This window comes from Aphis gossypii, chromosome 2 (assembly GCF_020184175.1).
Source record: "Aphis gossypii isolate Hap1 chromosome 2, ASM2018417v2, whole genome shotgun sequence".
Taxonomy (NCBI): Eukaryota; Metazoa; Arthropoda; class Insecta; order Hemiptera; family Aphididae; genus Aphis; species Aphis gossypii.
In genome coordinates, this window is record NC_065531.1 from 6612214 (window position 1) to 6630336 (window position 18123).

Sequence of the window (18123 nt, forward strand, 5' to 3'; positions counted from 1 at the left end):
CATTCGCCTAAAATTGAAACAAACACACGTGCAATTCTTATTCTATTTTTACTGACGATAATAATAAAACTGAAGTTTTAGTTAAAATCATAGAGACTAAAAGTAAATGATAGAATATTTATAAGTAAGCATATAACCATGGCTTAATAATTGTTTATCATCTAAAGTTTTACAAATTTGTATGCAGTTAACCGATTTACCCCTGGCAAGGTATTGTATAACTTTAGTCAATTTATTTAAAATTCATCCAGTATTCCGGCACAAACTATATATTTCATAAATCAAATTGTTATCGAGTTACTCAACTAATACCAGTTTCTATTTTTTCAGCTTTCAAAATGCCATAACGGAAGTTCTATACGATGGTTTAAATCCAATAATACAAGTAGTACATTCAAGAATATTTTAAAACTATTAATTCTTTTAGTTGCACTGTTAAAAATATGCAATTTAAAGTTATTAATCAATTTTTCTTCTACGTTTAAAATCGTAAATAGAATTTCTTACCATTTATACGTGTATATAAATGCAGATGAAATAGATTTGAATAATATATTATATAACATGTTCTTTACGTAAGTTATTATAACTTTGTTTTTACTAAAATGTATCCTTAATTAGACTTCATCAATTTACCCCTGGCAAGGTATTGTATAACTTTAGTCAATTTATTTAAAATTCATCCAGTATTCCAGTACAAACTATATATTTTAAAAATCAAATTGTTATCGAGTTACTCAACTAATACCAGTTTCTATTTTTTCAGTTTTTAAAACGCCAACTATACTACAACAAAAGAAGTTTTGACGAGATGTCACTTAATCACACATACAATAAACAACAAATACGATGGTTTAAGTCTGTTAATAATAACAGTGAATTTAGGTGTTATTCCAAACTATTAAACCTTTTTACACGGCTGTTAAAAAGTTTGAATTATAGGTTATTAATCAAATTTTATTTTACATATAAAATCTTAAATACTATTTATATAAATATATATCTTATTCAGTGGCGTATTTACAGAGAAAAAAAACCGATACATATCCTTGCTGTATAGTAAAGTAATAAGTATAGAAATTGGTATTCTATGTATTCTGACGACGGTTTCCAAGTTACAGTTAAATATTATAATGTGTGATAAAGCCATAAAGGCAATAGGTAATATAGTTCTCATAGTTTATATAGGTAAATTATTTAATTATGTATAAACTGTGGACCCCCCCAGAAAAACGTTGAAAAAAAGCTACTGTGTATATATATATATAAAGAAAGATAAACCGATGACACTCAGCATTCGCCTAAAATTGAAACAAACACACGTGCAATCTTATTCTATTTTTACTGACGATAATAATAAAACTGAAGTTTTAGTTAAAATCATAGAGACTAAAAGTAAATGATAGAATATTTATAAGTAAGCATATAACCATGGCTTAATAATTGTTTATCATCTAAAGTTTTACAAATTTGTATGCAGTTAACCGATTTACCCCTGGCAAGGTATTGTATAACTTTAGTCAATTTATTTAAAATTCATCCAGTATTCCGGCACAAACTATATATATTTCATAAATCAAATTGTTATCGAGTTACTCAACTAATACCAGTTTCTATTTTTTCAGCTTTCAAAATGCCATAACGGAAGTTCTATACGATGGTTTAAATCCAATAATACAAGTAGTACATTCAAGAATATTTTAAAACTATTAATTCTTTTAGTTGCACTGTTAAAAATATGCAATTTAAAGTTATTAATCAATTTTTCTTCTACGTTTAAAATCGTAAATAGAATTTCTTACCATTTATACGTGTATATAAATGCAGATGAAATAGATTTGAATAATATATTATATAACATGTTCTTTACGTAAGTTATTATAACTTTGTTTTTACTAAAATGTATCCTTAATTAGACTTCATCAATTTACCCCTGGCAAGGTATTGTATAACTTTAGTCAATTTATTTAAAATTCATCCAGTATTCCAGTACAAAAACTATATTTTAAAAATCAAATTGTTATCGAGTTACTCAACTAATACCAGTTTCTATTTTTTCAGTTTTTAAAACGCCAACTATACTACAACAAAAGAAGTTTTGACGAGATGTCACTTAATCACACATACAATAAACAACAAATACGATGGTTTAAGTCTGTTAATAATAACAGTGAATTTAGGTGTTATTCCAAACTATTAAACCTTTTTACACGGCTGTTAAAAAGTTTGAATTATAGGTTATTAATCAAATTTTATTTTACATATAAAATCTTAAATACTATTTATATAAATATATATCTTATTCAGTGGCGTATTTACAGAGAAAAAAAACCGATACATATCCTTGCTGTATAGTAAAGTAATAAGTATAGAAATTGGTATTCTATGTATTCTGACGACGGTTTCCAAGTTACAGTTAAATATTATAATGTGTGATAAAGCCATAAAGGCAATAGGTAATATAGTTCTCATAGTTTATATAGGTAAATTATTTAATTATGTATAAACTGTGGACCCCCCCAGAAAAACGTTGAAAAAAAGCTACTGTGATATGATATATATATATATAAATAAAGATAAAACCGATGACACTCAGCATTCGCCTAAAATTGAAACAAACACACGTGCAATTCTTATTCTATTTTTACTGACGATAATAATAAACTGAAGTTTTAGTTAAAATCATAGAGACTAAAAGTAAATGATAGAATATTTATAAGTAAGCATATAACCATGGCTTAATAATTGTTTATCATCTAAAGTTTTACAAATTTGTATGCAGTTAACCGATTTACCCCTGGCAAGGTATTGTATAACTTTAGTCAATTTATTTAAAATTCATCCAGTATTCCGGCACAAACTATATATTTCATAAATCAAATTGTTATCGAGTTACTCAACTAATACCAGTTTCTATTTTTTCAGCTTTCAAAATGCCATAACGGAAGTTCTATACGATGGTTTAAATCCAATAATACAAGTAGTACATTCAAGAATATTTTAAAACTATTAATTCTTTTAGTTGCACTGTTAAAAATATGCAATTTAAAGTTATTAATCAATTTTTCTTCTACGTTTAAAATCGTAAATAGAATTTCTTACCATTTATACGTGTATATAAATGCAGATGAAATAGATTTGAATAATATATTATATAACATGTTCTTTACGTAAGTTATTATAACTTTGTTTTTACTAAAATGTATCCTTAATTAGACTTCATCAATTTACCCCTGGCAAGGTATTGTATAACTTTAGTCAATTTATTTAAAATTCATCCAGTATTCCAGTACAAACTATATATTTTAAAAATCAAATTGTTATCGAGTTACTCAACTAATACCAGTTTCTATTTTTTCAGTTTTTAAAACGCCAACTATACTACAACAAAAGAAGTTTTGACGAGATGTCACTTAATCACACATACAATAAACAACAAATACGATGGTTTAAGTCTGTTAATAATAACAGTGAATTTAGGTGTTATTCCAAACTATTAAACCTTTTTACACGGCTGTTAAAAAGTTTGAATTATAGGTTATTAATCAAATTTTATTTTACATATAAAATCTTAAATACTATTTATATAAATATATATCTTATTCAGTGGCGTATTTACAGAGAAAAAAAACCGATACATATCCTTGCTGTATAGTAAAGTAATAAGTATAGAAATTGGTATTCTATGTATTCTGACGACGGTTTCCAAGTTACAGTTAAATATTATAATGTGTGATAAAGCCATAAAGGCAATAGGTAATATAGTTCTCATAGTTTATATAGGTAAATTATTTAATTATGTATAAACTGTGGACCCCCCCAGAAAAACGTTGAAAAAAAGCTACTGTGTATATATATATATAAATAAAGATAAACCGATGACACTCAGCATTCGCCTAAAATTGAAACAAACACACGTGCAATTCTTATTCTATTTTTACTGACGATAATAATAAAACTGAAGTTTTAGTTAAAATCATAGAGACTAAAAGTAAATGATAGAATATTTATAAGTAAGCATATAACCATGGCTTAATAATTGTTTATCATCTAAAGTTTTACAAATTTGTATGCAGTTAACCGATTTACCCCTGGCAAGGTATTGTATAACTTTAGTCAATTTATTTAAAATTCATCCAGTATTCCGGCACAAAAACTATATATTTCATAAATCAAATTGTTATCGAGTTACTCAACTAATACCAGTTTCTATTTTTTCAGCTTTCAAAATGCCATAACGGAAGTTCTATACGATGGTTTAAATCCAATAATACAAGTAGTACATTCAAGAATATTTTAAAACTATTAATTCTTTTAGTTGCACTGTTAAAAATATGCAATTTAAAGTTATTAATCAATTTTTCTTCTACGTTTAAAATCGTAAATAGAATTTCTTACCATTTATACGTGTATATAAATGCAGATGAAATAGATTTGAATAATATATTATATAACATGTTCTTTACGTAAGTTATTATAACTTTGTTTTTACTAAAATGTATCCTTAATTAGACTTCATCAATTTACCCTGGGCAAGGTATTGTATAACTTTAGTCAATTTATTTAAAATTCATCCAGTATTCCAGTACAAACTATATATTTTAAAAATCAAATTGTTATCGAGTTACTCAACTAATACCAGTTTCTATTTTTTCAGTTTTTAAAACGCCAACTATACTACAACAAAAGAAGTTTTGACGAGATGTCACTTAATCACACATACAATAAACAACAAATACGATGGTTTAAGTCTGTTAATAATAACAGTGAATTAGGTGTTATTCCAAACTATTAAACCTTTTTACACGGCTGTTAAAAAGTTTGAATTATAGGTTATTAATCAAATTTTATTTTACATATAAAATCTTAAATACTATTTATATAAATATATATCTTATTCAGTGGCGTATTTACAGAGAAAAAAAACCGATACATATCCTTGCTGTATAGTAAAGTAATAAGTATAGAAATTGGTATTCTATGTATTCTGACGACGGTTTCCAAGTTACAGTTAAATATTATAATGTGTGATAAAGCCATAAAGGCAATAGGTAATATAGTTCTCATAGTTTATATAGGTAAATTATTTAATTATGTATAAACTGTGGACCCCCCCAGAAAAACGTTGAAAAAAAGCTACTGTGTATATATATATATAAATAAAGATAAAACCGATGACACTCAGCATTCGCCTAAAATTGAAACAAACACACGTGCAATTCTTATTCTATTTTTACTGACGATAATAATAAAACTGAAGTTTTAGTTAAAATCATAGAGACTAAAAGTAAATGATAGAATATTTATAAGTAAGCATATAACCATGGCTTAATAATTGTTTATCATCTAAAGTTTTACAAATTTGTATGCAGTTAACCGATTTACCCCTGGCAAGGTATTGTATAACTTTAGTCAATTTATTTAAAATTCATCCAGTATTCCGGCACAAACTATATAATTTCATAAATCAAATTGTTATCGAGTTACTCAACTAATACCAGTTTCTATTTTTTCAGCTTTCAAAATGCCATAACGGAAGTTCTATACGATGGTTTAAATCCAATAATACAAGTAGTACATTCAAGAATATTTTAAAACTATTAATTCTTTTAGTTGCACTGTTAAAAATATGCAATTTAAAGTTATTAATCAATTTTTCTTCTACGTTTAAAATCGTAAATAGAATTTCTTACCATTTATACGTGTATAAATGCAGATGAAATAGATATGAATAATATATATATATAACATGTTCTTTACGTAAGTTATTATAACTTTGTTTTTACTAAAATGTATCCTTAATTAGACTTCATCAATTTACCCCTGGCAAGGTATTGTATAACTTTAGTCAATTTATTTAAAATTCATCCAGTATTCCAGTACAAACTATATATTTTAAAAATCAAATTGTTATCGAGTTACTCAACTAATACCAGTTTCTATTTTTTCAGTTTTTAAAACGCCAACTATACTACAACAAAAGAAGTTTTGACGAGATGTCACTTAATCACACATACAATAAACAACAAATACGATGGTTTAAGTCTGTTAATAATAACAGTGAATTTAGGTGTTATTCCAAACTATTAAACCTTTTTACACGGCTGTTAAAAAGTTTGAATTATAGGTTATTAATCAAATTTTATTTTACATATAAAATCTTAAATACTATTTATATAAATATATATCTTATTCAGTGGCGTATTTACAGAGAAAAAAAACCGATACATATCCTTGCTGTATAGTAAAGTAATAAGTATAGAAATTGGTATTCTATGTATTCTGACGACGGTTTCCAAGTTACAGTTAAATATTATAATGTGTGATAAAGCCATAAAGGCAATAGGTAATATAGTTCTCATAGTTTATATAGGTAAATTATTTAATTATGTATAAACTGTGGACCCCCCCAGAAAAACGTTGAAAAAAAGCTACTGTGTATATATATATATAAATAAAGATAAAACGATGACACTCAGCATTCGCCTAAAATTGAAACAAACACACGTGCAATTCTTATTCTATTTTTACTGACGATAATAATAAAACTGAAGTTTTAGTTAAAATCATAGAGACTAAAAGTAAATGATAGAATATTTATAAGTAAGCATATAACCATGGATAATTGTTTATCATCTAAAGTTTTACAAATTTGTATGCAGTTAACCGATTTACCCCTGGCAAGGTATTGTATAACTTTAGTCAATTTATTTAAAATTCATCCAGTATTCCGGCACAAACTATATTTCATAAATCAAATTGTTATCGAGTTACTCAACTAATACCAGTTCTATTTTTTCAGCTTTCAAAATGCCATAACGGAAGTTCTATACGATGGTTTAAATCCAATAATACAAGTAGTACATTCAAGAATATTTTAAAACTATTAATTCTTTTAGTTGCACTGTTAAAAATATGCAATTTAAAGTTATTAATCAATTTTTCTTCTACGTTTAAAATCGTAAATAGAATTCTTACCATTTATACGTGTATATAAATGCAGATGAAATAGATTTGAATAATATATTATATAACATGTTCTTTACGTAAGTTATTATAACTTTGTTTTTACTAAAATGTATCCTTAATTAGACTTCATCAATTTACCCCTGGCAAGGTATTGTATAACTTTAGTCAATTTATTTAAAATTCATCCAGTATTCCAGTACAAACTATATATTTTAAAAATCAAATTGTTATCGAGTTACTCAACTAATACCAGTTTCTATTTTTTCAGTTTTTAAAACGCCAACTATACTACAACAAAAGAAGTTTTGACGAGATGTCACTTAATCACACATACAATAAACAACAAATACGATGGTTTAAGTCTGTTAATAATAACAGTGAATTTAGGTGTTATTCCAAACTATTAAACCTTTTTACACGGCTGTTAAAAAGTTTGAATTATAGGTTATTAATCAAATTTTATTTTACATATAAAATCTTAAATACTATTTATATAAATATATATCTTATTCAGTGGCGTATTTACAGAGAAAAAAAACCGATACATATCCTTGCTGTATAGTAAAGTAATAAGTATAGAAATGTTGTATTCTATGTATTCTGACGACGGTTTCCAAGTTACAGTTAAATATTATAATGTGTGATAAAGCCATAAAGGCAATAGGTAATATAGTTCTCATAGTTTATATAGGTAAATTATTTAATTATGTATAAACTGTGGACCCCCCCAGAAAAACGTTGAAAAAAAGCTACTGTGTATATATATATATAAATAAAGATAAAACCGATGACACTCAGCATTCGCCTAAAATTGAAACAAACACACGTGCAATTCTTATTCTATTTTTACTGACGATAATAATAAAACTGAAGTTTTAGTTAAAATCATAGAGACTAAAAGTAAATGATAGAATATTTATAAGTAAGCATATAACCATGGCTTAATAATTGTTTATCATCTAAAGTTTTACAAATTTGTATGCAGTTAACCGATTTACCCCTGGCAAGGTATTGTATAACTTTAGTCAATTTATTTAAAATTCATCCAGTATTCCGGCACAAACTATATATTTCATAAATCAAATTGTTATCGAGTTACTCAACTAATACCAGTTTCTATTTTTTCAGCTTTCAAAATGCCATAACGGAAGTTCTATACGATGGTTTAAATCCAATAATACAAGTAGTACATTCAAGAATATTTTAAAACTATTAATTCTTTTAGTTGCACTGTTAAAAATATGCAATTTAAAGTTATTAATCAATTTTTCTTCTACGTTTAAAATCGTAAATAGAATTTCTTACCATTTATACGTGTATATAAATGCAGATGAAATAGATTTGAATAATATATTATATAACATGTTCTTTACGTAAGTTATTATAACTTTGTTTTTACTAAAATGTATCCTTAATTAGACTTCATCAATTTACCCCTGGCAAGGTATTGTATAACTTTAGTCAATTTATTTAAAATTCATCCAGTATTCCAGTACAAACTATATATTTTAAAAATCAAATTGTTATCGAGTTACTCAACTAATACCAGTTTCTATTTTTTCAGTTTTTAAAACGCCAACTATACTACAACAAAAGAATTGACGAGATGTCACTTAATCACACATACAATAAACAACAAATACGATGGTTTAAGTCTGTTAATAATAACAGTGAATTTAGGTGTTATTCCAAACTATTAAACCTTTTTACACGGCTGTTAAAAAGTTTGAATTATAGGTTATTAATCAAATTTTATTTTACATATAAAATCTTAAATACTATTTATATAAATATATCTTATTCAGTGGCGTATTTACAGAGAAAAAAAAACGATACATATCCTTGCTGTATAGTAAAGTAATAAGTATAGAAATTGGTATTCTATGTATTCTGACGACGGTTTCCAAGTTACAGTTAAATATTATAATGTGTGATAAAGCCATAAAGGCAATAGGTAATATAGTTCTCATAGTTTATATAGGTAAATTATTTAATTATGTATAAACTGTGGACCCCCCCAGAAAACGTTGAAAAAAAGCTACTGTGTATATATATATATAAATAAAGATAAAACCGATGACACTCAGCATTCGCCTAAAATTGAAACAAACACACGTGCAATTCTTATTCTATTTTTACTGACGATAATAATAAAACTGAAGTTTTAGTTAAAATCATAGAGACTAAAGACTAAAAGTAATGATAGAATATTTATAAGTAAGCATATAACCATGGCTTAATAATTGTTTATCATCTAAAGTTTTACAATTTGTATGCAGTTAACCGATTTACCCCTGGCAAGGTATTGTATAACTTTAGTCAATTTATTTAAAATTCATCCAGTATTCCGGCACAAACTATATAATTTCATAAATCAAATTGTTATCGAGTTACTCAACTAATACCAGTTTCTATTTTTTCAGCTCTCAAAATGCCATAACGGAAGTTCTATACGATGGTTTAAATCCAAAATACAAGTAGTACATTCAAGAATATTTTAAAACTATTAATTCTTTTAGTTGCACTGTTAAAAATATGCAATTTAAAGTTATTAATCAATTTTTCTTCTACGTTTAAAATCGTAAATAGAATTTCTTACCATTTATACGTGTATATAAATGCAGATGAAATAGATTTGAATAATATATTATATAACATGTTCTTTACGTAAGTTATTATAACTTTGTTTTTACTAAAATGTATCCTTAATTAGACTTCATCAATTTACCCCTGGCAAGGTATTGTATAACTTTAGTCAATTTATTTAAAATTCATCCAGTATTCCAGTACAAACTATATATTTTAAAAATCAAATTGTTATCGAGTTACTCAACTAATACCAGTTTCTATTTTTTCAGTTTTTAAAACGCCAACTATACTACAACAAAAGAAGTTTTGACGAGATGTCACTTAATCACACATACAATAAACAACAAATACGATGGTTTAAGTCTGTTAATAATAACAGTGAATTTAGGTGTTATTCCAAACTATTAAACCTTTTTACACGGCTGTTAAAAAGTTTGAATTATAGGTTATTAATCAAATTTTATTTTACATATAAAATCTTAAATACTATTTATATAAATAATATATCTTTTCAGTGGCGTATTTACAGAGAAAAAAAACCGACATACCTGTGTATAGCTAAGTATAAGTATAGAAGATAAGTATATAATTGGTATTCTATGTATTCTGACGACGGTTTCCAAGTTACAGTTAATATATTATAATGTGATAAATGATAAAGCATAAAGGCAATAGGTAATATAGTTCTCATAGTTTATATAGGTAAATTATTTATTATGTATAAACTGTGGACCCCCCCAGAAAAACGTTGAAAAAAAGCTACTGTGTATATATATATATAAATAAAGATAAAACCGATGACACTCAGCATTCGCCTAAAATTGAAACAAACACACGTGCAATTCTTATTCTATTTTTACTGACGATAATAATAAACTGAAGTTTTAGTTAAAATCATAGAGACTAAAAGTAAATGATAGAATATTTATAAGTAAGCATATAACCATGGCTTAATAATTGTTTATCATCTAAAGTTTTACAAATTTGTATGCAGTTAACCGATTTACCCCTGGCAAGGTATTGTATAACTTTAGTCAATTTATTTAAAATTCATCCAGTATTCCGGCACAAACTATATAATATTTCATAAATCAAATTGTTATCGAGTTACTCAACTAATACCAGTTTCTATTTTTTCAGCTTTCAAAATGCCATAACGGAAGTTCTATACGATGGTTTAAATCCAATAATACAAGTAGTACATTCAAGAATATTTAAAACTATTAATTCTTTTAGTTGCACTGTTAAAATATGCAATTTAAAGTTATTAATCAATTTTTCTTCTACGTTTAAAATCGTAAATAGAATTTCTTACCATTTATACGTGTATATAAATGCAGATGAAATAAATTTGAATAATATTATATAACATGTTCTTACGTAAGTAGTTATTATAACTTTGTTTTTACTAAAATGTATCCTTAATTAGACTTCATCAATTTACCCCTGGCAAGGTATTGTATAACTTAGTCAATTTATTTAAAATTCATCCAGTATTCCAGTACAAACTATATATTTTAAAAATCAAATTGTTATCGAGTTACTCAACTAATACCAGTTTCTATTTTTTCAGTTTTTAAAACGCCAACTATACTACAACAAAAGAAGTTTTGACGAGATGTCACTTAATCACACATACAATAAACAACAAATACGATGGTTTAAGTCTGTTAATAATAACAGTGAATTTAGGTGTTATTCCAAACTATTAAACCTTTTTACACGGCTGTTAAAAAGTTTGAATTATAGGTTATTAATCAAATTTTTTTTACATATAAAATCTTAAATACTATTTATATAAATATATATCTTATTCAGTGGCGTATTTACAGAGAAAAAAAACCGATACATATCCTTGCTGTATAGTAAAGTAATAAGTATAGAAATTGGTATTCTATGTATTCTGACGACGGTTTCCAAGTTACAGTTAAATATTATAATGTGTGATAAAGCCATAAAGGCAATAGGTAATATAGTTCTCATAGTTTATATAGGTAAATTATTTAATTATGTATAAACTGTGGACCCCCCCAGAAAAACGTTGAAAAAAAGCTACTGTGTATATATATATATAAATAAAGATAAAACCGATGACACACTCAGCATTCGCCTAAAATTGAAACAAACACACGTGCAATTCTTATTCTATTTTTACTGACGATAATAATAAAACTGAAGTTTTAGTTAAAATCATAGAGACTAAAAGTAAATGATAGAATATTTATAAGTAAGCATATAACCATGGCTTAATAATTGTTTATCATCTAAAGTTTTACAAATTTGTATGCAGTTAACCGATTTACCCCTGGCAAGGTATTGTATAACTTTAGTCAATTTATTTAAAATTCATCCAGTATTCCGGCACAAACTATATAATATTTCATAAATCAAATTGTTATCGAGTTACTCAACTAATACCAGTTTCTATTTTTTCAGCTTTCAAAATGCCATAACGGAAGTTCTATACGATGGTTTAAATCCAATAATACAAGTAGTACATTCAAGAATATTTTAAAACTATTAATTCTTTTAGTTGCACTGTTAAAAATATGCAATTTAAAGTTATTAATCAATTTTTCTTCTACGTTTAAAATCGTAAATAGAATTTCTTACCATTTATACGTGTATATAAATGCAGATGAAATAGATTTGAATAATATATTATATAACATGTTCTTTACGTAAGTTATTATAACTTTGTTTTTACTAAAATGTATCCTTAATTAGACTTCATCAATTTACCCCTGGCAAGGTATTGTATAACTTTAGTCAATTTATTTAAAATTCATCCAGTATTCCAGTACAAACTATATATTTTAAAAATCAAATTGTTATCGAGTTACTCAACTAATACCAGTTTCTATTTTTTCAGTTTTTAAAACGCCAACTATACTACAACAAAAGAAGTTTTGACGAGATGTCACTTAATCACACATACAATAAACAACAAATACGATGGTTTAAGTCTGTTAATAATAACAGTGAATTTAGGTGTTATTCCAAACTATTAAACCTTTTTACACGGCTGTTAAAAAGTTTGAATTATAGGTTATTAATCAAATTTATTTTACATATAAAATCTTAAATACTATTTATATAAATATATATCTTATTCAGTGGCGTATTTACAGAGAAAAAAAACCGATACATATCCTTGCTGTATAGTAAAGTAATAAGTATAGAAATTGGTATTCTATGTATTCTGACGACGGTTTCCAAGTTACAGTTAAATATTATAATGTGTGATAAAGCCATAAAGGCAATAGGTAATATAGTTCTCATAGTTTATATAGGTAAATTATTTAATTATGTATAAACTGTGGACCCCCCCAGAAAAACGTTGAAAAAAAGCTACTGTGTATATATATATATAAATAAAGATAAACCGATGACACTCAGCATTCGCCTAAAATTGAAACAACACACGTGCAATTCTTATTCTATTTTTACTGACGATAATAATAAAACTGAAGTTTTAGTTAAAATCATAGAGACTAAAAGTAAATGATAGAATATTTATAAGTAAGCATATAACCATGGCTTAATAATTGTTTATCATCTAAAGTTTTACAAATTTGTATGCAGTTAACCGATTTACCCCTGGCAAGGTATTGTATAACTTTAGTCAATTTATTAAAATTCATCCAGTATTCCGGCACAAACTATATATTCATAAATCAAATTGTTATCGAGTTACTCAACTAATACCAGTTTCTATTTTTTCAGCTTTCAAAATGCCATAACGGAAGTTCTATACGATGGTTTAAATCCAATAATACAAGTAGTACATTCAAGAATATTTTAAAACTATTAATTCTTTTAGTTGCACTGTTAAAAATATGCAATTTAAAGTTATTAATCAATTTTTCTTCTACGTTTAAAATCGTAAATAGAATTTCTTACCATTTATACGTGTATATAAATGCAGATGAAATAGATTTGAATAATATATTATATAACATGTTCTTTACGTAAGTTATTATAACTTTGTTTTTACTAAAATGTATCCTTAATTAGACTTCATCAATTTACCCCTGGCAAGGTATTGTATAACTTTAGTCAATTTATTTAAAATTCATCCAGTATTCCAGTACAAACTATATATTTTAAAAATCAAATTGTTATCGAGTTACTCAACTAATACCAGTTTCTATTTTTTCAGTTTTTAAAACGCCAACTATACTACAACAAAAGAAGTTTTGACGAGATGTCACTTAATCACACATACAATAAACAACAAATACGATGGTTTAAGTCTGTTAATAATAACAGTGAATTTAGGTGTTATTCCAAACTATTAAACCTTTTTACACGGCTGTTAAAAAGTTTGAATTATAGGTTATTAATCAAATTTTATTTTACATATAAAATCTTAAATACTATTTATATAAATATATATCTTATTCAGTGGCGATTTACAGAGAAAAAAAACCGATACATATCCTTGCTGTATAGTAAAGTAATAAGTATAGAAATTGGTATTCTATGTATTCTGACGACGGTTTCCAAGTTACAGTTAAATATTATAATGTGTGATAAAGCCATAAAGGCAATAGGTAATATAGTTCTCATAGTTTATATAGGTAAATTATTTAATTATGTATAAACTGTGGACCCCCCCAGAAAAACGTTGAAAAAAGCTACTGTGTATATATATATATAAATAAAGATAAAACCGATGACACTCAGCATTCGCCTAAAATTGAAACAAACACACGTGCAATTCTTATTCTATTTTTACTGACGATAATAATAAAACTGAAGTTTTAGTTAAAATCATAGAGACTAAAAGTAAATGATAGAATATATTTATAAGTAAGCATATAACCATGGCTTAATAATTGTTTATCATCTAAAGTTTTACAAATTTGTATGCAGTTAACCGATTTACCCCTGGCAAGGTATTGTATAACTTTAGTCAATTTATTTAAAATTCATCCAGTATTCCGGCACAAACTATATTTCATAAATCAAATTGTTATCGAGTTACTCAACTAATACCAGTTTCTATTTTTTCAGCTTTCAAAATGCCATAACGGAAGTTCTATACGATGGTTTAAATCCAATAATACAAGTAGTACATTCAAGAATATTTTAAAACTATTAATTCTTTTAGTTGCACTGTTAAAATATGCAATTTAAAGTTATAATCAATTTCTTCTACGTTTAAAATCGTAAATAGAATTTCTTACCATTTATACGTGTATATAAATGCAGATGAAATAGATTTGAATAATATATTATATAACATGTTCTTTACGTAAGTTATTATAACTTTGTTTTTACTAAAATGTATCCTTAATTAGACTTCATCAATTTACCCCTGGCAAGGTATTGTATAACTTTAGTCAATTTATTTAAAATTCATCCAGTATTCCAGTACAAACTATATATTTTAAAAATCAAATTGTTATCGAGTTACTCAACTAATACCAGTTTCTATTTTTTCAGTTTTTAAAACGCCAACTATACTACAACAAAAGAAGTTTTGACGAGATGTCACTTAATCACACATACAATAAACAACAAATACGATGGTTTAAGTCTGATAATAATAATACAAAAAGATTACAATAAAGTTCTACCAACTGATAAAGTGTCTTTAGTTTGACTTTGTTTTTCATTTTGAGTTAATTTTCCATTATATAAAACTAGAAAATTATAATAATTATAAAAATATTTAAACCTCTTAATTTAATAATTAAATGATAGGTAATAATGTTTTTTTTTAGTTTAAAATTTTACAACTTGTAGCACTAATACATTTGAAATATGCCTAAAAAAATATAACTTTTTATGCTTTAAGAAATTTAAATAAAGAAATATGTTACACATTTTCCAATTTATTATAGTACTATATTAAAAATATCCCCGAGTTATTTTTAGTTTACCTACAGTATTTTTTTGTATTTCAAACAAACATGAAATAAATCTCAAATCTTGGTTATCACATAATCTTTAATTAAATAAAAAATTATTGTTTTTTAAACGTCAAGAAATCATACTAAAGATTATAAATTAAATATACAGCAAGTGTATTTAATTATATTTATACAATAAAATAATAACTCAAAAAGTCGGCAAGTGGGTACCGCTCTGCTGTACATTAGGGGGTGGGTGGACCTCGGACTAGGGTAGATTAAATTTGAATGCAATGATAGGTATCATTGTATACGAAAAACGATTCTGAACGGAGATGATTTGTCAGTCTAGAATATATTATAATTAAATATTGTCATAATTTTATATATTCTATTTTGAAACAAATATTCCGATTTCATAAAAATTTAAAACTCAAACGCTCAAAACATTTTTCCTATAATGACGCTTAAAATGTTCTCTATAGCTTTTTGAAGCAAAACTTATGGAAAACTTAGTGTTCAATTTTTTAACGTTAGATATAAATACAAACAATTTTATGAATTTTGAACTACAAAATAATTTGCAAATATTCATGATTTCGACGAATTTTTGTCAAAATTTGAACTTCAAATGCTAATTATATAGCCTATAAATATTCTAAAGTATTAATGTTTAATGTTTGATAAAATAAATAATACCATTTAAAGTTATTTTTCATTGATAATATTAACAACTTAATATTCTAGGACAAAGTTACAGCATGGCCATTGGCCAGATAATTCATTACTTACACAAGACATTTTTGAATTGGACCAATCTTCTAAAAATGTAAGTTATATACTTGTATATACGTATAATAAAATATACAAAATGTTATTAAGTAGTATTAAATTATAATTTCTTAAAGCAATTGAAAATAAATAATTTAATATTATTTTTTCAACTTACATAATTCAAATTCAACTAAATTAATGAAAAATGATTAGAAAAGTCACAAGTAGATATTTTTATTCTGAATCACATAAAATTAAATATTTTATAACTGAATTAAATCAGCAGTAGTTATTCCATACTGTTTTTATAACATACAATATATCTTTTGTCATGAACCATTAGTTTATAACATGCATATTATTAGTTTATTTATTTAAGTTGTTTCAATAGGTAACACAACCATTATTGGTTAGATCAGTTCAATAGGTTCCATTACAGTAACATTTTATACTGGGTCATACTATAAAATTATTTTGAGTTCAAAAATGAATTATTTTGTTATTTTTACATATTTTAGAATTAGTTTAACATTTAAAATGTTTGATTTGATGACTCAACTAAAAGAACATCATTCCTGAAAATGTAGGTCTTCGGAAATAAGACGTTTTGAAAAGTTACCCTTCAATTATCGATATTTAAAAACATTAAAGTCATTAATCTTCCTAAATCAGTTACATCTAAATTAATTTTAGGTAATTCATTTATAAATTGTAATTAAAAGATTATCGAATTACAAAAAATCAAATAGCATTATTCAAATAACTAATATAGATAAAAATTATATTATAATAAAATTTTACTTTATAAAAATGTTATATTTTAAAATAATATATCATTTAAAACAACTATTATTTAATTTTTCATTTATTCGATAAAAATAGAATAATATTATAACAATATAGAGCCGTATACTTAACAAAATTGAAAGTTTGAAATAAAACATACCTAAAGTAATTGATACCTAAGCATATTTTTTTCTCCAAATTTGTTTGGCATTATTAATTCAATAATTTAATTATACATATTAAGTGTGAAAAAAATTTTAATTGTGTTTAGTGTAAAATTATTATGTTTAAATATTTATTTATTTTAAACGTAAACGTTATATTAAAATAACAATACCAAGACAAAGTTAATAAATAGTTATAGAAAAAATGTACGTAAATTGACAGTAAAACTTAGTAAAAAATATGTTTAGCAGACAGCGGTAATCATAAGAATTAAATACGATTTGTTGAAAAATCCGTTATTATAATAGAATAAATTGGGTACTCACCGTTTTGTTAGATTTTTTTATAAGACAGGTACAAAAATAAAATTATCCCGGAAACATGTGTTGTCGTTACAACGTTTGTAGATATAATGAATTTCGTTTCCAAACGACGGATGGTCGCTACTCGCTATACGGCCGTTGTTGAGAGAAAATTCTATTGTCTTCTATAGCAACGCCGTCACACTCAACGATGGATTTGACAGGTTTTAATATTTCAAATATTGTCAAGGAATATTTATATCACGGTATGCTGACAAATAGATCCCGACATAATATGGTCCGAGTCCTTTAGATCCACCGACATTTATAGATCTCAGCCTGTTTGAGACATCTGGATCTATTTATTTTTGGTGGCAATAGTGGCATTTTTTAAATTTGAGTTTGGAGAGAAATAAGTATATCAACCAAAGCCGCTGTCCTCACCTTGCTTTGTGTCGAGGTGCACTGGGACTTCCATAGACCCAACTTAAATATATTATTTTAAATTTTGAAATAATTACAATTCAAAATCCTACTTATGAGTGGATTCTAGCTAAGCGTCTAAGTTAGGTTAGGGACCTACTATACAACTCACTTGACAACTTTTTATTTATTTTTTTGAAAATTATATTTTTTTATCTATTGCTTATTTATTTAGTTTATACTATACAAGTATA

At 25.5% G+C, this 18123-nt stretch overlaps 1 protein-coding gene across 3 annotated transcripts in view; it reads right to left on the bottom strand.

Moving 5' to 3' along the window:
* LOC114118976 (prestin-like) overlaps positions 1-17583 on the bottom strand; it is a 40312-nt gene extending 22729 nt beyond the window's left edge. The window contains exon 1 of one of the 3 annotated variants that reach the window (XM_050200359.1): positions 17471-17583. The gene's annotated coding sequence lies outside the window, so the exon portion shown is untranslated. The remainder of the gene's footprint in view (positions 1-17470) is intronic. The other 2 variants (XM_050200358.1, XM_050200357.1) reach the window with 2 other exon arrangements.
* Between the last annotated feature and the right edge of the window lie 540 nt (positions 17584-18123).